Raw genomic sequence first — 23,495 nt, forward strand, 5'->3', positions numbered from 1 at the left:
ATCATTCAGTACAAATCTTTTTTTTTTGGTAAGACTTACTGACTTTTTTCAATGATTTATAAACTGGGCAGTGCCCCATCTAGCAGAGAGGAAGGATCTCTGAGGAGCAGTGCAAAATTTGCTTGTGTCATGTCTGTCACACATGGAACAAAAATCTAAATGTTGCTCTTACTAGCCATTGCCACAGCAATATAAGAACTTAGAGTCATATATATATATATATATATATTTTTAATTTTAAAGCCAATGTCCTTGGGCCTCCCTGTTGGCACAAGGGGTTAAGCACAGCATTGTGAAGCTAGCCGCAGCCTCTGCAGCACGAGTTCGATCCCCAGCCAGGGAGGTGACCCACGTGGCACAGCAGACCTCTCCTGTCTTGCCCGCTGCTCCACTCAGCAGCGTATTTCAGTCAGTCTGCCTGTTCTGCTCTCCACTGTCTCTGGTGACTCCTCTCACCCCCTACACCACTGGCCTGTTCCACAGTTCATGTATGCATAAATAAATAAATCTTTAAAAAAAAATAAATAAAGCCGATGTCCTTTGAAATCAAGAGTATGAAGCCACAAAGAGGAGAGAATCACAGGGGACTGGTAAACATGTCCCAGATGATGCAGGCATGTTAGAGAGAGACTGACATTATCTATGGGGAGTGTCAGAGAAAAGCAGATAGGAAAAATGATTTATATCTAAAAACACTGATTTGAAATCATTTCAGAAGTAATGTCTAAAAACCTTTGTTTTGAAATACTTAAGCCTCTGCTCTCCAATGGTAAATCTGATGCAACTGGCAGATCTGTTGAATATGTTCCAGGCCTTGAAAAAAGGGAAGAGCATTAAGAAGCATAATTATGGTAATTCTGCTATTGCTTCTTGGGACTGAGGGAATAATCACTTGCCATTACTTCCAGTGCTGTAACCTCTCCTGCCTCAGTGTTATCTCACCTGGTAATACAGTGACTATGTGTCAGGATGATCCAAGGGAACAAACCAGGTGTGGCTGCACAGGTAAGGCTAAGTCTACTATCATATGACTTTGGATGCCACCATCACCTACTAAATACTAAATATAGCCTGAAGTTTAGAAAAATGATCTGCCATTTGGTACAACTTTCTGGATTTGTGGGTTGGTCATATCCTTTTATAAAGGAAAACCTACGAAGATTTTCATAGAGTGAAAGTTTTTCTCTCTGTTCTATGGAAAGAAATCACTATACTATTTAGGAGTTCTGAGGTGTTTAAAATTAAATTTCAACAATACTTTATTACATGGACATAACCAAAATTCCAGTCATTTCCTGCATGTCAGAAGATGATGTATATATTCATTAAAGTAAACAAAACTTTATTTTTAACTCTGTCTTTGTAGTTAGTGGCTGAAAATAAAAGTTTTCATGCCTTGGAATAAATAATGATGAAGATGACAATTAGGTATGTAACAATCAGTATCATATCATTTGCAAGATTGCAATTTTTTACATTAAAATTTTCTAAAATTTGAATCATACTGCTGCTAAGTCTAATAAATGTATTATGGATGCATATTTTTTCAATTAATAGATATTTTTTAAGGCAACGTGTTTTGACTTACCAATATGTACTTTTTGCAAAAGCTTCCCTACCTGAGTAGGACTCTCAGGATGGATGTCTGCTGACCATGAACACTTTCTTTCTCCCTTTTAAATATCTGTGCAAAGTATAAGGATTGCCCAGGAAGAGATGCACTGCAGCCATCAGCAACCAGTCTTTCTTAATAGAAAGACAGATGGCTCAACTATTGATCTGAAATTCTCCTTGGAAAATGTCTGCATTGATTGACTGCCTAGCAGTCACTAGTTCTGAATTTCGATGGTTCTAAATATTTTCCTAGGACTTTAGAGTTGAAGAAGCCACTGCTTCTAGCCTTTGAAGCAAACTGTTTGCTAGAAGAGAGTATGCCAAGTAGACTGATTTCCTCCCAATTAAAGAAACATTGCCATCATTCTACCTTCTCTCTTCTCCCAATCCCCAAACTTGCTCATATAAAACCCTTCTGAAGGATGATAAAGCCTGTCATTGCACTAGTAGTATTAAATGAAACTGCTCGTTCTCTTGGGAAAAGAGATGAAATTGATTCTAAGTTATTTAACTGACCACACCCTTCTCTGGCCACACCTTTGATGATTACAAAGGAGAAACTGAAGCTACTTAGTTGGAGATTTTGTAGAGAAAGAAACACCTGCATTTAACCTTCTAGTACAGGGAGGAATTAGATATGATGGACCTGCAGGGCCATGGTGAGGGAGATTGTATCACACGTGTGGAATGAGATGATCATCACTTGCCAGTTACATGACCTACCATGTATGCCTGATCTGCAGCCAATTTGTTCTCTGTTATTTGTACATAAATCTGCCTGGGGCAGTACTGGGGGGTGCTGTGCTTCCCAATTAGGCTCTAATCCAGTTGAAAGATTCTGGTTAACATGGATAAAGTCCACTGGCCCATACTTGTTCTTTCCTATCAGTGAAGGGTGGAGGACACTGATATTTAACACAAATTCCGTTCTTAATGAAGGCAAATAATTGTAGATAACCTTTACTTCATGTCTTTACAGACTAAGGAAGTTGACATATAAAACTAGGCATGAGATAGGGTTAGCATCCTTGAGTATCCTTTGAGCATCCTTGAAGTTTCTTTTGAAAATGAATTTCAGCTGTCATCTCTACCTATACGCCTATTCTTCATTTTTTTTGTATTTCATTTCTCTTTTATTACCATGTGATTTCCTGAGTCCTAAATTTATGGGACCTCAATATTCTTAAGTTTTAATAGAGTAATTGCAAACATTCTGTCCTTGGCACTAAAAATATAACACCACAAAGAAAAATAAAAGCCTTGACAAGATTTCCATTTCCAAGAACTGGGCTAAAACATGGACTGGAAAGGATCAAAAAGCTGACAAATTTAGCAGTATTGTTTATTTTGTCACAGTTATTAATGATCTTGTCAGTACTTGGTTCTATGAATTTAAAAGGGAAGAAAAAGCCCGAAGGTTGCTGTATCTCAGGAAACACGCCTGACTCTCCATAATTATCACTGTGTCACCAACTCTACCACAAGAACCAGGAGATTTTTTAGATACAGAATCTAAAGCCTCATCCCCACAGCCCTTCACGAGTGGACAGTACGAAAAGGAAAACAAATTTAGTTACACCCTCGAGGCTCTGCTTAATGAGTCTTACAGGGAGAAGGAAACCTAAGCAATCATGTGATGGGCCCCTTCCCCCACTCAGTTTACAGATAAAAAGTCTTGTGCAGAGAATTTTCATGACTTGTGACAGAATAAAATCTAATACCATTGTTTTTTACCACTGAAAATGAAAATTGGGATAGGTAGAAAGTAGAAATATATTCATTCTACGTAGAAAGGGAATTTTCTCTGATATCGACAGAAACATGATTCTCATAGTTAGAATATCTAACATGTGGGTGCCCAGCATCTCTCTCTCCACCCCCATGCTTCATTTTTTCTAACTTAAATTCCATTAGCTCAGGATTTACTACTGTTGTCAGCACTGGACCTACAGAGTCCAGCACAGTATGAGCCCAAGGCCTATGTATTGAGTCTATAAGTATGTATAGGTATGTTTAAGCTTCTCAAAGTCATGCAAGATGTCATAATTAATAAAATTCATCGCTGAGCATTTGATGGAAGAAGATTCCTTCCAAGTCCAAGACGTCTATTTTCTTTCCATCCTCACCTATGTGTTGCATATTTAGATTTAATGATCACTATGCTGCCTTTCAAGTCTGGTTTCCTAAGCTCATTTTTCTGTTTTCAGTTGCAAAAGAGTATAAGTACTTAAAATAGAATATTTTATCATAAAGGATCAGTTTTAAATAACCTGGGAAAAGAGAAAGTACAATGGGACTATAATTTTGAAAGTGAGATTTGTGCTGAGAGAGAGCATGTGACACTGTCAGTGAGTAGGTCAGGGTTTAGAGAACTGGGGTCTTCTGGAAAGCATCCATTCACCACCTAACACGTGGCACTTCTTATTTTTCCATGACCCACGAAGACATTCTTTTGTTCTTTAGCGGAGGGCTTAACATAAACTTCAGTTATGTAGGGATGGCAACTCTACAGATGGAATTGGCTGTGCAAATTTCTGTCGTTCCTTGCTTATCTTCCAAGTAACTAAGGATGCCAGAAGTGATGACCTTGTGGCTTTACCCTATTCAATTAATAAAACCAATGTAATATTCTTAATTCACTTTGGAAAGCTTAAAATGGGTGACAAAGTATTAGTGATATTATTTTGCAGGCAGTGTGGATGGTTTCAATAAAACTGTCAAGCATGAAATGGACAGATGTTCAATATTTCCTCAATCATCTTTCTTTGATTGGTTTGTGCTGGGCTCCAGCAGGTGCATTTTGAGTACTGGGACTCTGAGAGCAAGTCCTTCATTGTCTGAAGGACAGTCTGAGGGTGCTTCACCAACTGACCTTGAAACACTGCTTCCCATAACCTCATCCATGCCCTGGAGAAGAGTTAAATTATGATGACTGCATTACTCTAGGAAAGGTAAATTTTTTAAAAATAAATTTTTTTTTTGTGTATTCTATAGCATTTTGGTCTGTTAAGAAGGTTTATTTGCTTTTTTTTTTTTGCAACATAAAGTTGTGCATTTTGTTTATTTTTTTTGTAGAGGTACCATTTATTTACATTGTATATGATTTAGAGGTAAGGTAATATACTGAAAGTTCTCCATAATAGTCCATTGTGTTCCCTCCCTACTTTTTTCTCCACCCCCTCCATCTGGTAGCCTCAATTTTACAGTTTGATTTCCAGAGTTTGTTATTAATTGGTTTTGACTGACTCTTTGTTTTGTTTCTCTATACGCTACATATAAGTGATACCATCTGCTATTTCTATTTTGATTAGCATAATCTCCTCTAGTTCCACCTAGGATGTCTGAAAAGGCAAAAGTTTATCTTTTTGATAGCTGATTAGTATTTCATTCCCTGTGTATCTGTTTCTCTGTGTGTATACACCACATCTCCCTAATCCATTCATCTACCTTTGGGCACTTCAGCTGTTTCCATAGATTGGCCTTTATAATAAATATCAGTATTAACTTTTATCTAAATTCTTCTCAAGTCTATTTAGAATTAATGGTTGTGAGCCCATAGGTTTATTTATTTATGCATACAGGAACTGGGGTACAGGCCAGAGGTGTGGGGGGTGAAAGGATTCACCAGACACAAAGTGGGGAGCAGAACAGGCAGATGTACTGAAATACATTGCTGAGGGGAGCAGTGGGCAAGATTGGAGAGGTCTGCTGCCATGTGGGTTAGTTCCCTGACTGGGGATTGAACTCATGCCACAGTGGCTGCGAATAGCTTCATAGTGCTGTGACCCAACACCTTGCACCACCAGGGAGGCCCCACATTTAATTTTCATGCAGGATCATTTTAACTAAAATTCACAAAATGTTTAATATCTGAAAGGGTTATCCTCTCCTTGTTATTTTTTTCTCAACTTCTTTATAATACTGAGTTTTCTAAGCCCTAAACATGTGTCTTTCCATTTGGGAAAGTGACCCATCTATTACAAGTTTTGGGATTACTTTATAGTTTTCCTTCTAGAGGTTTTGGGTATTTTCATTTCATTGATTTTCATTAATGGTTCTTCAATTTTCTATTTTGAATTTTTCAGAAATATAGACTGAGATATATAATCATATCCTTCATTAATATAGTTTTTGTTCTTCCTTTCAAATCCTCAGCTATGCATTTTTACTTTCTCTATTTGCTTTTGTTACTTGCGATTCATCTCTCATCTTCTGCTTGTCAATGTTTTGTTGTTTATATGAAAATTATTGACTTTGTGTGTATTGGTTTTTATTGTCTAATGCCAAATTTGCTTAATATTATAATGGTTCTTCAATTTTCTATTTTGAATTTTTCAGAAATACAGACCCAGATACACAATCATATCCTTCATTAATAGTTCTTCCTTTCAAATCCTTAAATGCTTCTCTTTGTTTTCTGCTGCCTACTTTCATTGGTTAATATTGCCATAAAGTTAGAGAAGAGACACTGGGCATCCAAGTTCAGTTGAAAGTTTTGTGTGGAGGTATTTTTAAAATTATCTTCCCTGTTTCTTCTATGGTAACTGGTTCATTTAATCCTGTTTCTACCAGGGTCAATTTTGCAAAGTTTTAATTTAGTAGAATATAAATAATTTCATGTAGGAATTCAAGTGTACTTGAATAAAATCACTTTCACGTGATTTTTAAAGTTCCTTGTTTTGATACTTAATTTCTCACTTGACATTTCTAATTCTATATATTTCTATTTATTTGTGGAAGACTTTAGGATACCAATGGAAGTACCAAGAAGACCTTGGAATATTAGACTCGAATTTGCTAAAACCCAAATTTGCTCAAGGAGCGGAGCACCTCACTGAGAACTCTGAAACTTGCCAGGAATCCTCATAATTGGACTCTTGGGGTAGGGATAGTCTTGCTCCGTGATCTAAGATGTTATTACATTAATTGAAAGAACTTTTAAATCATTCTGTTTACTAGTATCAATCCATTTAGATTGATGTTTTCCATATGTTTCCCTACTATTGGATCATTATAACTCAGCAGGAAACAGCCAAGCACAAAGCTATTTTGCCCCCAGTTCAGCACAATATTGACAGTTGTTCTGAATGGAATTTTTCTGAGGAGGACACAAGAACAGACAGGCATTACCCCTAAGGCTCACATGTGTCCCTGGACAGAAACAAGACCCCTAATGAGTGTGTGCTTAAACATTTCTTAGCAGACATGACCCAAATCTCAGAAGTGTTAAAACAATGTAGGTTTTTGCTTCTGATGAGTAACTCATCAATAGAACAAAACAGTGCTTTACAAAGTTGCTGTCTTGGATTCCAAGAAAACTCTGCTAGGACGCGTGTTTTTTGTAGGTTAAGGTTAAAGGTGTGTTTTTGTAGGTTAAGCGTTCCTTAATCCGAGGCCAGGTATGTGCACAGCTCTGTGGGGAGGCACAGCCTCTTCTGTAGGTCACCTGCACTGTGGATGTCAGATGTGGGCATCTCCCTGGATTCCAGTTTATCTCTATAGGTTCCTGTTTGACTGTATTCTCCCACCCCCACCCCTTATTTATTGATCTTTCTTTCCAATTCTGAATCTTCAGGCACAGCACAAGACAGGAAAGAAACAGGCTTACATCGATTGCCTGGCCAGCTCCCACAATTGCATGCAACCTGATCTGATCAATAAATCTCATTTTATGTTTTACTGATTGTGTTTCAGTTTTTTTTATTTTGTTTATAAAACCCTCACTGATACAAAATGTTATAATGTTGAGACTCCAATCTCAGGTATTTGTTTTTTTTCTTTCAGTTTAGAAAATCAAACAAATAGACATTGTTGTAACTAAGATTGTGCCATGCAAAGGAATGTTATTTCATATCTGATCTCCTACATAGCTTACATTAAACTCATAAATTCCAGTTTTGAAAAAGAGCCACACAATTGCTATGCAAAGGATTGCTTAGATATTCTGTTAACCAGCTGAGTGTATCTTTCAGGGACCTAGCATATAGCTGAAGCGTTTGTTTGTATACTATAGTAGTATTTCTTTACTGACTACAGACTTGTAAATTTTTCAAATTCACTTATTCATCTATAAGGCAGGATTATGCCATTCTCTGAAAAATCTCCAAAAGACACCAAGTTGATGCTAAAACATCTTTGTAATCAATGAGTAAATGCATCTAAGAACTTTTACTTCTAATGTATACATTAGCCTTCAGCTCACAGTGATGAATTAAGGGGAAACGCTGGCTTCTAGCCAAATTTATAATGTATTAAACAAATGAGAGAACAATTTTTTATGGCCTGTAATAAGAATGTTTTTAGATAATGCTCTAAAGTTACAAGACTTTCATGACATACAGAAATGGTAATTAGAAATGTCATAGTATGCTTCTCTACAATGCTAAAGTGTAAAATTTTATGACTGATTCTTCAGGTAAAAATTACATTCTGGCAATTCTGATAGACTATAACAATTTCATATGAAAACAAAATTTTCATATGAAAAAAAGTAACTTTTACTAAAGGGAGTAACTATGAAGAGGAAAATGCCATGCCCCCAAAAAGGAAATTGCAGTAAAAATAATAAAAATATCAAACTATTGGGATATTTGAGATAACTCAAGTGATAATAGAATAATGATATCTAACAAAGTAATATTGTCTTATTACACTTTGAGCACTGTTCTAAGCACCAAGTTTGAAGGATTAACACATTTAATCTTTAAAATAACCCAACAAAACTACAGATTAACTTAATCACTATCAAAATCTAGCTGCCTTTTGCCTTAGCTTCACCAGCTAGAGGTTAATAGTTGTCTACAAGGAAGCCATATATAACTGTCATGTGTATTCAGACAATAAAACCTTCCTGAAATTTAGTGAAAATGACCTATAGACTTTACTCTAGGAGTCTAATTCTTACAAGTAAAATATTAATTATTTCACAGGGTCAGGATTGCCAGCCTATTGAAAAAAATAGGTGCTCACAAATCAGGACTGAATGATTGAAAATCACTAAGAAACAACAGAGAACACGGGTTAACAGGACCCTGTCAAATAACAAAGTACTGAATAAAACACTAATCACTTATAACCCAGTGAGTCCCAATCCTGGCTGATCCTCAATGTTCCTTGGGGAGACAGATACAAACTCTAGAGCTTCACTAGAAGGACTGAATTGGAATCTCTGCAGGCAGGCCCAGGAACCTGGAGTTTAATTATTCCATTAAGGTACAACAGTGAATAAAATGTTTCCCTAAGTTTTCAGACATTGACCTAATAATTTTGTAAATTGGGTTTGTTTTCTAGCTGGCTGCTCCTTGGTGTAAGTCTTGCTAAGCTTCCGTTGCTTTGCCTGAGAAAGGGCATACTAATCAGAATTATCTGCCCACAAATTCTGTCCCTCTGAGATGTAAGAAGCCAAATTAGACAGCATCTTTGGGCTTCATAGGCCAATATCTGTAAAATAAGATAAGTGGGCCTCCCTGGTGGCGCAGCGGTTGCGCACTGGGCCGCGAAGCTGCCCGCAGCCTCTGCAGCGCTGGTTCGATCCCTGGCCCCCGACCAGGGTCCCACTTGGCGCAACAGACCTCTCCTGCCGTGCCCGCTGCTCCTCTTAGCAGCGTACTTCAGTCCTTCTGCCTGCTCTGCTCTCTGCTCTGACTCTGGTGAATTCTCTTACCCTCCCGTGCTTCTGACTGTACCCAGTGCTTGTATAAATAAATAAATAAATCTTTTTTTAAAAAAAAAAATAAGTGTCATAATATTACAATGTTCTCACTTAAACATGACTTTGGCCAATGCTTAAGCTGATATTTAACAGGAAGCATTTCATGAGCTTAGTGCTGGAAAAGAGATTATATCTACCAAAGTGGAGCTCGTCCAAAGAAAGTGCTTATTTGGTTTGCAAGGGTCCTCTGTAGATTATGTAGATGCTTAGTTAATTGAAATTTTGAAATTGGAATTTTATTGCTGCAATAAGTGTGATATGAGGTTGAAAGAAAATAAGGTTATTCCACATGGTTCTTAACCTTTATGTGGCTGGGGAGGAAATAATCAACTGTCTCTTTATCTGATAAATTATTTGAAACAAGGTCCGCACCAGAAAATCTAGGGCTCTAAGTCTCACAAATGTTTGGATGAAAGAAAAAAATCTCATAACAGATGCATATGTGGAGACAGAAATAATCAGGAGGGCATCATGGAGGAGGTCAGAGCTGAGAGTCAGGGCTTGATGGGAAAAGAGGAAAGACAGGTGTTGGGATGAAGCAAGTATTCAATGGTCTCATTAGCAACAGAAAATGTGTGTTGTATGGAAGCAGAAGCAGCATTCTGGGGCCTGGATTGTGAGGTTGAATCTGCAGAATTAAGTACCAACTGTGCAATAACCATAAGAGGTGTTTTTGGTACCCAAAATCCTATGTTTATTGTAATCATTTACCAACCATCTTGCTGTTGGTAAATTACTTACCCCTTTACTCTTAGGGTGTTTATCTGAAGGTATAAGTATTGATATATAAAATATTCAGTTCCATGCATTCAGTCACCATGAATTCCCCTCAACTCTTGCCAAGAAATAGGGAACCATAAAAAAAATTTTGACCAATGACACAAAATAATGAATCAATCAACATAGGTTACTTTATAACCTAAAATGAAGTCACCAAATTCCTCAGAACAAAGGTGGTGTAGAAATACCAAGGAACAGGCATGGGGAAATTTTCAAAAGCTGGTTTTACTTCTCTTAGCAAATCATTAGATTATTTGGCCACTTTATCCCCTGCTGGAGCTCTGATTAAAAATACATGTCAACAAGGAGTAATTACAGTTTTAATGAATCTATTGTTTACTTCCAGACAGTCACTTAATCAATAGACCCTGTCTTAAGCTCACCTAGCATTTTCTAATATAAAACATTTATAATTTTATCTTTGACAGATTTTACCCCCAGCTGTTAACTGGTGAGAAAAAAAGTCCTCATTAGCACAAAGACATGTACAGCTCTATCCACCTTTTTGTACAGTTTGGTGCATTTTAAAGTCTGATCAGAGCAGAAGGCAGCCACTGATGGCCCTTGAGAGCCTGTTAAGGTTCTGAGCACAGAGGGGGCCCAGCAAGGCTGTGTAGTTCTCCATTTCAGAATATTCTTAACTTTAGAGTTGATGAACTTTTTTTTTTTTTTGGCTTGTAACCATTTTGGGCTGAGAAAATTTGTGAAATAATCAGAAGTGAGTGCTTATTGAAACTACACTTATAAAAATGTTGCCACTCAAACTCTTACATTATACTTTTGCCCATTTTTTTCCTGAAACTGAGAAAGGGACTTTCATGTGAAAATGTACTCTGTGAGCTGCTTCTCATTGAGAAAGAGTCATGACTTCAGCAAATAAATATATTTTTTTATAAACAAGGATTTCTTACAGTTTTTATGATATTAGCTTTGTCTATATTGTCTAGAAATGTTCTAAAAGAGGAAGAACACATCTAGAATGCTAACAGAACAGATTGATTGGTTATCTTATTCTCATCTCTGCAAAATAACCTCCCTAAAGTCCACTCCTGGTCATGGACAAAAGTGATATTTTCCATTAATGATTTACATTTTACTTTCTGATACTTTTGACAAATATCATAACTTACTACATTAAGTCAAAATATTGAAAGGTTAATATTAACAGTGGGAAAAAATTATAAGCTATCTGTCATAAAGAATACATTTGCTATATATGACAGTTCCCAATTTACTGAAGATCTGTGTCTCAAAGAAAATCTCGAGACTCAATCTATTTCCCCAGGATCCAAGAATGCTCTTCCATTGTCACTTTCATCAACTTTTCAAAAAGAAAATTGAAATATCTTTCATTCACTGTCTTCCTTGATAAGGTTCTATCAACATTAATTGTAAGCATGCTAACTAGAGTTAGTAATACCTAATCTAAAGGTTTTCCTGATGAAATCAGAGCCTATTTGGTAGGTTTTACTATTATAAGAGGCAAAATCATGAAAGTGAAATGTCTGCATACTAAGTTTCATGACTATAAGTTGTAATTACAGAGGATAACAAGATAAGGAAGTTCCACATATGTTCTACCCACCTCTTTCTGTTGAATATGTTATGGTAAATATGCATTGTAACTACTGGAGAGTTTGTATTTTAATAAAGTTGGTTCTGCCCTTGTTTGAGAATGTTACTCAGTAGCTAATCTTCTAGTTCACAGTTACACAGTGACAAAAAGGCTGGTGTGAAGTATTTGTCTTCCCCCTAATCAAGCAAAGTCTATCATAGCTATCACAGAAGCTATGATAGCTTATATCTTGAACTCTTTCAAGTTTATCCAAGAGAGTACACTTTCCCTAGACCCTAAAACAGAAACTAGTGTTATAAATTTCAGTAATTACAAGGAAGATGTCTTTATTGAATAACCACAAATGTCAGCAAATGAAATAGCTGATCTCCTGGCAGACAGGTTTACATTTTTTTTAAGGGGATAAGATAAAATCTGAGAATTGTCTCATATTTTAAGAAAGAATGAAAACTGGGACATTATGTCTCCAGCATAACAACATTAATTGGGTTTCATCAAATGTGGACTGTAAAGGATCAGGAAGGTAACATGAGCACATGTGAGTGCATATACCATGCATACCTGCACACACTCATGTTACCCACCTGCACAGTTGCAGACAAGCACATCAAGCATGGGAAGGTCACTAGGCCTCTGCTTTCATTCCCTGAAAGCCAGTCTTCTACTTAACCTGATCTTGTCATATATGTCTGCTTTGAAAATTGCTGGAGCAAGTCAAAAAGTTATATAATTTACAGTACAAATTTTATGAAATATACAAACTTGAATATTTCCCATGCCCATATTTTAAAAGAGAATGATAACATCTTATTTGTAATCGAGAATTTGGTGCAAATTATACAACATGCAAAAACTACTTACCTATAAAAAGTGGGGTTTGGTAATATAGAAATGATCCCTAGTCTCTTTACTTGGGAATAAGGTGGTGCTAATTTCCTGGATGGGCAGAAGAGGTCAAGGAGGAAGCTCCTTGTCTAAAGGGTGAGTGTAATCTCAGGGCACCGAATACCATCAGCCTTGTTAAATGAACCCGGACAGATACGCAGGTGGTGGCTCTAAGAGGTTGGGCATTAAGTGAAGCACAGGAGGCTTCAAAGGAACGGAGCTTGAGAGTGTGCTGTCAATGACTTCTGTGTGCCTCTGATAAAAACTAGCATAGCGAGCCTCCCAGGTGGTGCAAGGGGTTAAGCACAGCACTGTGAAGCTACCTGCAGCCTTTGCAGCACCAGTTTGATCCTTGACCGGCTAGGGAGCTACCCACACCCACATGGCTCAGCAGACCTCTTCTGTCTCACCCACTGCTCCCCTTAGCAGTGTGTGTTAGTCAGTCTGCCTGTTCTGTTCCCCACTCTGTCTCTGGTGAATCCTCTCACCCCCACCCCGCCCCGTACCTCTGGCCTGTACCCCAGTTCTTGTATGCATAAATAAATAAATCTTAAAAAAAAACCAGTATAGCAAGTACATTTGCAGAACCTCTGTATATAGAATACTAAACCTGGAGCAGAGGAGGAAATAAAGAATATGTATATAAGATGGTCTAGAAACATTTAAAAAGCAACAGTCATGATGGGGCCTCCCTGGAGGGGCAAGGGGTTAAGCACCACACTATGAAGCAATCCACAGCCTCTGCAGCATGAGTCTGATCCCCGGGCAGCCAGAGAGCAACCCATATGGCACAGCACACTTCTCCTGTCTCACCCACTGCTCCCCTCAGCAGTGTACTTCAGTGGACCCTCCTGTTCTGCTCCCTGTTCTGTCTCTGGTGAATATTCTCACCCCCCACACCTCTGGCCTGTACCCGTTCTTGTATGCATAAATAAATAAATCTTAAAAAAATTAAAAAGCAACAGTCATGATGTATAAGATAAGCAATTAAAGAATGTGGGATTTATAACCAAAATCAGACTTTCCAATAAACTTGTAAGACAGCAACATTTATAAAGCAAGGGTAGTAACTGTTCCCCAGATTCACTCACTTACACATCCACTCACCCAGCAAGCATCTATTAGGCACCTCTGTGCACAGGCTACAGGGGTGGAATGAAAACACGTACAAGCTTCCACTCTCTCATCCTCCACCTCACCCCCCAACACTGTGATGGCCAAGCCTGGTCTGCTCACTGCCAGCCCTGCTTCCACTTCCTCTTCTGTTAATGATCTCTTCTCACTCCCAAAGGGTGTTAATGTCAACAAATAATGGGGTCACTGCAATTAATGGGAACCACCTCCTAATATGTTTTCATGCATCCAGTTTTGCTCCTCAGTTATTTTTTTGAAATGTAAGGCAAACTGTATCTCTGTTCTGCTTAACATTTTCTTTTTTTTTAAGTATCAATTTTTTTGAGGTAACATTGGGTTACAGTGCTGATTATGATTTTGGATGTATGCATACATACCCACCACCAAGACACCCTAGTTCTCCACCATGGTCCATTGGGAACCCCCCCTTTATTCCCCATCCAACGCCTCCCCTCCCCATTGATGGTTTCAATTCTTCAGTGAGATTTCTAAGGGGTGTTTTGATTTGGTTTTGTCTGTTCCTTTTTTTTTTAGATTTATTTATTTATGCATACAAGAACTAGGGTACAGGCCAGAGGGGTGTGTGTGTGTGTGGGGGGGGTGACAGGATTCACCAGAGACAGAGTGGGGAACAGAAAAGGCAGGCAGATTGACCGAAGTACCCTGCTGAGGGGAGTGGCAGGTTTCAGGAGAGGTCTGCTGTGCCATATGGGTTGCTCCCTGGCTGGGGATCGAACTTGTGCTGCAGTGGCTGCAGAAAGCTTCATTGGTTGTGTCTTAACCACTTGTGCCTCCAGGGAGGCTCTGTTTTTGTTTTTTATAGTTCACATATTAGTAAAATCATCTGGCATTTGTCTTTCCCTTTCTAACTTATATCACTTTGCAGAATCCCTTCCAGTTGCATCCATGGCATTGCAAATGGCAGGATCTCATTTTTTAATATATATATATATATATAGCTGAGTAGTACTCCCGTGTGTGTGTGTGTGTGTGTGTGTGTGTGTATTCCACATCTCCTTTATCTACTCATCCCTTCTTAGGCACTTAGCTTGTTTCAATAACTTGGCTATGGTAAGTTAAATAGTACTGCTAAGAACATAGAGGTGCATATATCCCTTCAAAAGTGTTTTTGTATTCTTTGGGCATTTTCTAATGGCAGTCCATCAAACCAAAAATAAAGCCCCAAGTCTATCTTCTGGCTTACAGAATGCTGTGTGGCCTGGCTCTGACTGTTCCCTAGTTATACTCTTCCTTGAAGGAGCCATGTTTCATCCTGTCTTAGCCTTTTCACAGAATGTTCCCTCTGTCTATATTCTTAACTCCTCTATTTTCTTTTTTTAAAGATTTATTTATTTATTGATTGATTGATTTATACATACATACATACAAGCACTGGGTACAGTCAGAAGCGCGGGAGGGTGAGAGAATTCACCAGAGCCAGAGCAGGGAGCAGAGCAGGCAGAAGGACCGAAGTACACTGCTGAGGGGAGCAGCGGGAGGCAGGAGAGGTCTGCACGCCATGTGGGACCCTCCTCTGGTGGCCGGGGAGCAGCCGGGGATCGAACTGGCGCAGCAGAGGTTGTGGGCAGCTTCGCAACCCAGCGCTCAACCGCTGCGCCACCGGGGAGGCCCTTAACTCCTCTATTTTCAAGAACTGTCTCCTTATTGCCATTCAGTTCTCACTTTAATTTTTCTTCCTCATAGAGATCCTGTGGGTCCCCACATCTAAGGAAGCTCCCATTTACTTTTTATGGCATTGCTCCATTTTAATCCCCATAGTTCTTTTCCCCAACTCTTATGTCTCTTCTTGCTTATCATTCACATTCCTCTCTAGAATGCAAGCTCTGGAGGGAGAATTACTTCAGAGCCTAGCTCAAAATAGGTGCTCAACAAACACTTGACAGATATATGTGCGTATGTCCTGTTACATTCTAGGTATGGTGTAACAAAGACTTTTGGTCTTGGAAAATTTTAGGCTGTGTATAAAATGATCTATTTAAGAAAGAATATTTTGAATAAGATAACATTGATGAAGAAATTAAAGCTCACAAGTGTACAACTACAGAATTAAAGGGCATTGATAGATTAATATACGATTTCCAACTCTATTATTAATAACTGTTGTAGAGATAGGAATGGGCTTAATACCTACCTCTGCATGCTTGGTTTTCATGAACAAGTCCAGCAAAAATATGTGATGGGAAATTTTTAACCAGGAGCTAGAATGGGTCTTATTTAAGTGCATGTGGGGGCAATAATGGAAGAGGGAACCATATCATTGGTGCAAAGCCTCATTTTACCACTTAGTATGCAAGATTCAAGGGAGCAACACATTATTGTGGACATCAATGTTTGAGGATACGTTATTCAAATAATTCATATTTCAAAAAAATAAACCAAAAGGCACAAAAGTGACTTGCATTTCACAAAACACGAGAAAACATCACCATAGGGTGTTGATAACTCACATTACAGATAAACTAAAGGCTGAAGTTTATTACTGAGCCACTGTTTCTACTGTGGACTTGATTCTTGCACAAGTGATAAATTAATTGCTCAGTTGGGGACTCGACTTGGAGGCAGATCTACTTGGGAACAAATCTCATCTGTAATAAATCCTTAGAACCTGTATTTTAGAGATCTACAGTTGATTAGGAATTTTTACTGAAGCCACCTGCTTTATTTTTCAACTTCCACATATTTTCAAGATAAATCCTATCGTTGATCTTCCTTTGTGTGATAAAAAAAACGAACTGCTAGAAAATCTCTTGTATTGTTCCAATTTTTATAAAGTCTGAAACTCATTAAACTCATGCCCAGGATCACCTAAACTAGATCTTCCAAGGAACGTTTTGCTTAGCAGACTATCTGGTAAAAAGATATATAAAATATTTTGTCAAATGGATAATGGAAAAGAGGCAAAATAAAAAAGACTAGATAATGAAATTCCTGAATGGGAAAGTAGAAGGGAAACTGACAATTAAGATCATTGGGAAGATGGAAAGACATGAAAATAAAAAGGAAGTGTTGGCCAAAGTCAAGTTCCTACTTCCCCTTCCTCACCATTTTGTTTCTAGCTGGCCTGCTAGAGATGTCATAGCCTATTCGAAACATCTGTCTTGTAACTGGTCTCAGCTCACACTCTGGAGCTCTTCGGATGCTATCAGCTGTTGTAAATAATTAATTACCTTGCAGAAACCACTCTGCCCTTTATTGGTGGAATTTCATTGAATCTATGAGAAGCTGCACTTTCACTAAAACACTGAACCCGAAGCTATGTGTTGAAATAAGATACAATAAAGTGGTGAGGAAGAAAGGGGAAATATCAAATTGTTTACAAAATTTACAAAAATTTACAAAAATATTCATGTTAATGAGCTCCTGGTATAAAACAAGTCATAGGCAAAAGCTATAAAAAATAATAAACAAATGAAATCAGACTGAAGATGAAGTGAGGTGAAAATATTAGATGGGGGATAATGAAAAGGCATTGCTGTATGAAGGGGAGTTTGCTAGCTCCCAGCAAAAGCTGTAGAACATTCTGACTTAGTACAGCCAGCCCTGTCACCCAAACATGGCCAATGACAGTGATACACCCAGAAAGGAGCCACCAGACAGTAAGGCCCACTTGACTGTGATGCCTCTGAAAAGACAGAACCAAGACACTGCAGACTAATCCAGAGAATTAGCATAACACTCAGAGAATTAATAAAACAAAACAAGTTGACCTGGTTTCTAGGTTGCTTCTTCTTTCAGTCTTTAGAGAAAACTATACTTTTATTTTCTATGCTGCTGTCACAACTAGACCCAATTTCAAACTACTGGAATCATTTACATCATGGTTTCATGGACTTTTAAAAAATAAATTCACTCTGTCATAGACTGCCAGGCAAACTGTCTCTGAAACTCACTGGACCTTCAAGAGTTCTTTCTCATCTACATGTTGATGAATGATATGATCTCAAATCCAGTTCATCTTCTAGAGATGTTTCTGGGTCAACTGTCAGAATTTAGAATCCCATTGCAACTTTACATCTCCTATTCCATGATATTTGTGCTTGCAGACTCAGTCCCACTGATAACCTCACATGGCCAAACTACCCAGTAAGTGTACCTTCGGTTGCAAAAGGGAATATCAAGACAGTTCAACAAGATTTACTAAGCATTAACTATATGTGAGACTTTCATAACAGAGGTATTGATAAATATGGGGGCAACTAAGTAGAAGATAGAATTCAGTTTCTTTTCTCCTCCCTGAAACTATGCCTCAAATTGACTGAAAAGTATCATTTTCAGGAAATGATCTTGAAACAGATACTCACATTGCATTCTCTGCTACACAACTAGCATGGTTTTGTGGTCTATCTCTATACCATGCATTCTATAGGACACATCCATAAAGGAAGAGAAAGAAAATACTGAGCATTTGTAGGAACAAGATATCACCCCTAGGGTTTTAACTCAGTTCCACATTAAGACATGGATGTGGGCCTCCCCGGTGGGGCAGCAGTTGAGCGCTGGGTTGCGAAGCTGCCCACAGCCTCTGCAGAGCCGGTTTGATCCCCAGCCACTGGGTGAGGGTCCTGCATGGTGTGCAGACCTCTCCTGCCGCCCGCTGCTCCCCTCAGCAGTGTACTTCGTTGGTCTGCCTGTTCTGTTCCCCGCTCTGGCTCTGGTGAATTCTCTCACCCTCCCGCGCTTCTGACTACCCAGTGCTTAAACAAATAAATAAATCAATCTTAAAAAAAAAAAAAAGAGACATGGATGTGACGCAGACACAATTTGAGCAGAAAAATCAGGTTCTTTAGCAAAAGACATTGCTCCCCGCCCCGCCCCGCCCCAAATTGTAACTTGTAATTTTGTCCTTTCAACTTTTTTTCTTAAGCCCTTCATGCTCAGGTGATCCAAGGCAGGTGAGCCAACAAACACAAAATCCAAAAGTACCTTGTAAAGGCATTAATAGAGATGACAGAAACTTGAACCTGAAGGAATTTTACCTTTTTGGTTTCTCTCGCTTCTTCTCTCTAGAAGGCGTTTTAGTCATCCCTTGAGAAACAGAGATAGCTGTTCTGAATCTTTTTCCAAATTAAAAACAGGAGTTTCTGAATAGCATTAAGAGAGGTGAAATCTCAAAATTAGCAAAGGTATGAGGTGACCCTAGAAAGACTTTGGGATCAAACATGGTTGGAATCCAGCTCTCCTCTTTTTACTGGCTACTTGAACAATTACTTCACCTGGGGCTCAGATCCCTTTTGTGAAACTGGAATGTGGAAGGTCAAATAGTATATAAGAATCACACAAAACCTGGCTGATGGTCTATGTGTGGACAGAATTTCTTGCTAAATTACAAAGGATTTATCAAGTTAGATTAAATTTCCAACTTGAGCCTACCTTTAACTAATTTATCATTTAAAAAGTATAAGTAAATATTTGCCAGGGAGAAGCAGAATGTCGCTAAACTTATCAAACAAGTACTATTTGCATAGCTTATCAGAGACAGCAATATGTTAGAGGGCTATTTAGTTTCCTATTGTGAATGGTTATTAAATTCTCTCCAAAATGAGCTATACCTTCCCAAGTGATCTGTCTCCTTTATATTACAGGGTGTGGGTAGTGGGAGGAAAGGGATTATCTGTTGGACATGACAATGGAAAGTTAATATTTTAAGAGTCTTTTAAATTGGAGCAGACACGACTATGTAAACCTACTTTACCTCAATTAGCATAATTTGGAAAAAAGAATAAATTCATTTTAAAAACTATTGCCCAAAAGCTATGGTCCCACTGAGCAGAGAACCTGAACCTCCCTAAACAGTTGTCAGAAGTTGGGGTGGGACAGTAACAGCCCAAGTCTACAAAGCAGGGCACCCTGGCTAAGCGTCAGGGATTCTTGGATTCCTCACCTACAGACTTTGGTTTTGCTCCCATTATATTACCAGGACCAACTCTTCTGAGCACCCAACATTATGATTTGAGTTTATTCTATTTTAAAAGTCAACTCAGAAATAAACATTGAAATGATGCCCCAGAGATACTGCTGACATGACAATGAGTTCATTTACCAACATGGCATGCACAGCGATATTTGCACCATCTCTTAGCATTCCTTAGAAAACATTTTCTTAAAAAGAAAAAGAAAATTAGGCTTCCTGCTATCACTGAGATAGCCTAAGTTCAATTCTGGCAAGGGAGTTATTCACACAGTGTAGCAGACCTCTCCTGTCTCAACCACTGCTCCCCTCAGCAGTGTATTTCAGGAGATCTGCCTGTTCTGCTCCCCATTGTGTCTCTGGTGAATCCTCTTAAACCCTGTACCTCTGGTTTGCACCCCAATTCTTCAATGGAAAAATAAATGAATAAAATCTTAAAAATAAAGAAAATGTCTAAAATACTAGAGCTGCACTATTGAAGATCGTATTTAGAAAGTGCTGAGTAATTGAGAATTTTATACTATTTTTTATCTCCCTGGGAACAGACATCTTTGTACCCTGCACCTCTTACTACCACTCGCACACTGTGACATTCATTTATTTTTTTATATTTAGCCATATTTGATTCAGTAGATATTTTGCAGAATGTACTACATTCTGTTAAGGTATGCCAGCAGTTAATCTGTATAAAACTCATATTATTTCCAATAAATCAAATTGTATCTCTATTTGATTGTGTTTGTTTTGGCTGATTGAATCAAGTTTTTTTGTTTACTCTTATTAATTTTAAAAATAGGAAAATTGTACTGTTTATATATATATATATATATTTTAAGATTTATTTTATTATGCATGCAAGAACTGAGGTACAGGACAGAGGCGTGGGGGGTGAGAGGATTCACCAGAGACAGAGTGGGGAACAGAACAGGCAGATTGATCCAAGTACACTGCTGAGAGAAGCAGTGGGTGAGTAAGGAGAGGTCTGCTGCTCAACGTGGGCAGCTCCCTGGCCAGGGATCGAACTTATGCTGCAGTGGCTGCAGACAGCTTCATAGGTTGCGTCTTAATCCCTTGCACCACCAGGGAGGCCTCCTGTTTATATTTTTTATAAACCACGATGGTTTCATTTTTTCCCTCCATTTACTGAGGTCCTTATTTTTTCCCCCTGTAGGTCAGCAACATGTTCTTATTTAAATGAGTTCTTATCTAGAGTCTGGTGAAATATATGTACATTTATTTATGACTAAGTTCCATGAATTTTTCCTATTTAATATTTGAAATATATGAAATGAGGCCAAAACTCAATATAAAAATCTCTAAACAAAATTGCTGATAATGTAGGGTTATGAAACAGTCATGCATGCTTATTTTTATAAATTCTGACAAGAATTGTGTTCCTAATCAAATCAGAACAAAATCAGGACAAATTCGCTCAAGAATTTGGGCACCAACAACCAATCCATGAAACATATATGGGGAGGTTTAAATGAGTTTATAAACTTTTTATAGAATTGCGTTTTCCTTAACATTTCTTTACTCACTGAGTTGATACTTTATACCATATTCCAAATCATATCAGACAGTTGTTAGCAGATGTGACAGGATGAATTAATAGACAGAATTGGGTAGGCTATTTAAGAGTCAAGACTTGGGGTGGGGGTGCAGTTTCAGCATAATTAACGCCATGCATGATATTTCTAATTAGCATCATATTCATTATAATCATTATTACTGAGGCAACATTGACTTACAACACCATATATGATTTGGAGGTACAGGATCACTCCCTTCAAGAGTGTCACCACAACACACCCACCACCAAGGCATCCATAGTCCTCTACCATGGTCTATTGGGCACCCCCCACTTTTCTGTCCACCATTCTCTTTCCCATCTGGTAGTCTTAATTCTACAGACAGATTTCTAGGGTTTGTTATAGGTTTGGCTTTGTGTGACACATTATTTTGTTTTTCTATATTCCACATATGAGTGAAACAATCATATTCTGAATTGGAGCAGTCTGTCCAGGTTGGAAGTGATGTGCTTCCTCATTCTTCTGCACTGTTCTAGGTTGACTCTCCAACCCAGAGGCAAATGAAAATGTCTTCTTTCTAAAGTGACTTTACTATGACCACAACCGTTGCCTCCTCAAGCATATTTCCCCCTCCAACTTACCCCCTCAATCCACCATTTTTGTGATTTCATTTGAAGCACTTTAGAATGCAACGTTAGCACAGGGTGTCATGGTATCACACTATAACTTTCCTGAATGAAAGTCATCTAACACATGCATATTTTCAATAAGCCAGATCACAGCTTTCTTGCACTTAGGAGCACTTTGGCAATACATGGTAGAAAAGTACCATATAAAAGCACAAAAATGCCCAAAAAAGTGGCTCTAAATATTAAGGTGTGAAAAGGACATGTTTTATAGTATAAGGACTAAAATGAGATGGGAACTTGCACACCAAGCAACTCAAGATTTCCCCCATTCTCTGCATGTCTTGAATGACTGCAAAAGCACCATGAATATCCATTTGGGGGTTACAAGTAAATTTCAGCCTGTAGAAAAGTTCTCAAATACTCAAATTAGCAAATCATTAGAACTGATTGTATGTTATCCTACCTCTAACATTATTACATTTTGCTAAGTAACACCATGAGCAACAATTGGAATATCAGATTATTGAGTGGGAAGGCAGTTCCTGGTCAGGTCCACTTTGTAACCCTGTAAAAACGTAAGAAAGTTTAGATCAGAGTCAATAGGAGCATGTGCAAGAGGGGGCAGCCAGGGAATCCCACAGGGAGTCAGGGCTTAGGAAAAGAATAAGGACAAACAAGATGAAACTAAAATGGAGATATTAGTCCACAATTTAACATTTTTCCTGTTACAGTGAATATTATTAAATCTGTTATTGCTTAACTAGGAGAATTCAGGGGTTGATTTTTTTCTTCCTAAATTGATTCCTGCCCTAAACTTTAAAAAACTATAACTTTAAATTTTTTAAATTTTTATTTTTTATAATTCCTGGCTACATGACCAGGAACTATAATGCTAGTGTCTCTATGGGAAAGTAGTCTAGTAATGAGAGTTAATTGGGCCAGTTTATTAGTATAAGTTGTGATACCAGGTTCTGAGGAGAGACCCCCTCTTTCCATAGTTGATAATGAAAAGCATTATTAAATCTGAAAGTCACTCCCTTCACACACATCCCAACCACCATTTTTACAGTGACACTAACATAAACATATATGCTGGACAAAAATTGGTAGAAAAACAGGTAAGAAAAGATACATATGAATTTTATAGCCCATTCAATTAGAAGGTCGCACATAGTAGGTCCTCCACAGACCTACTCCAGTAGAACTACTATGGAAGAAGTAAATTAAATCTAAATAGCTCCTGAAGCGAAAACTCAGTGTGGTTTTCTGTCTGCACTGGGCTTATTTCTAACACTAGTGAGCCCTCTTGGATCTTTTACCCAGTGAAAATTATTGGGATTATTAGCGCCACAGAGTCCTGTAGATATTTTTTAACTCATAGATATTTGTAATGATTGACAGTTAATTCAATACCTTTTCTCATGAAGTTACTTCCTGTAAAAGATATTGGTAGACAGATAACCAACAATTGTGCACTGTGCTTTATTCATGAACTTGGCTTGGTTCTTAAAGCCACACCCTTGTTGTTTCAAACCCAACCCTGATTACTATGACACTCCTCGCCTGCTCACTGAAGCCATCTCTGGGATATGGGATGATTTTCTTCCCATATCAGTTCTGTAGAACTGATACCTCCTGTTCTTCATTTGGGCTGTTATCCTAACCTATTAATAGAAACAATTGCCATGTAGATTCTACTATATGA

The 23,495-nt window shown here is 38.1% G+C and overlaps 1 protein-coding gene across 1 annotated transcript in view; it reads right to left on the bottom strand.

Moving 5' to 3' along the window:
- RAB27B (RAB27B, member RAS oncogene family) overlaps positions 1-23,495 on the bottom strand; it is a 54,403-nt gene that overhangs the window by 16,460 nt on the left and 14,448 nt on the right. The gene's annotated exons all lie outside the window — the stretch shown is intronic.

The sequence above is a fragment of the Talpa occidentalis genome, unplaced genomic scaffold (assembly GCF_014898055.3).
Source record: "Talpa occidentalis isolate TD23 unplaced genomic scaffold, MPIMG_talOcc4v2.1 talOcc4.13, whole genome shotgun sequence".
In the NCBI taxonomy this organism is placed as follows: Eukaryota; Metazoa; Chordata; class Mammalia; order Eulipotyphla; family Talpidae; genus Talpa; species Talpa occidentalis.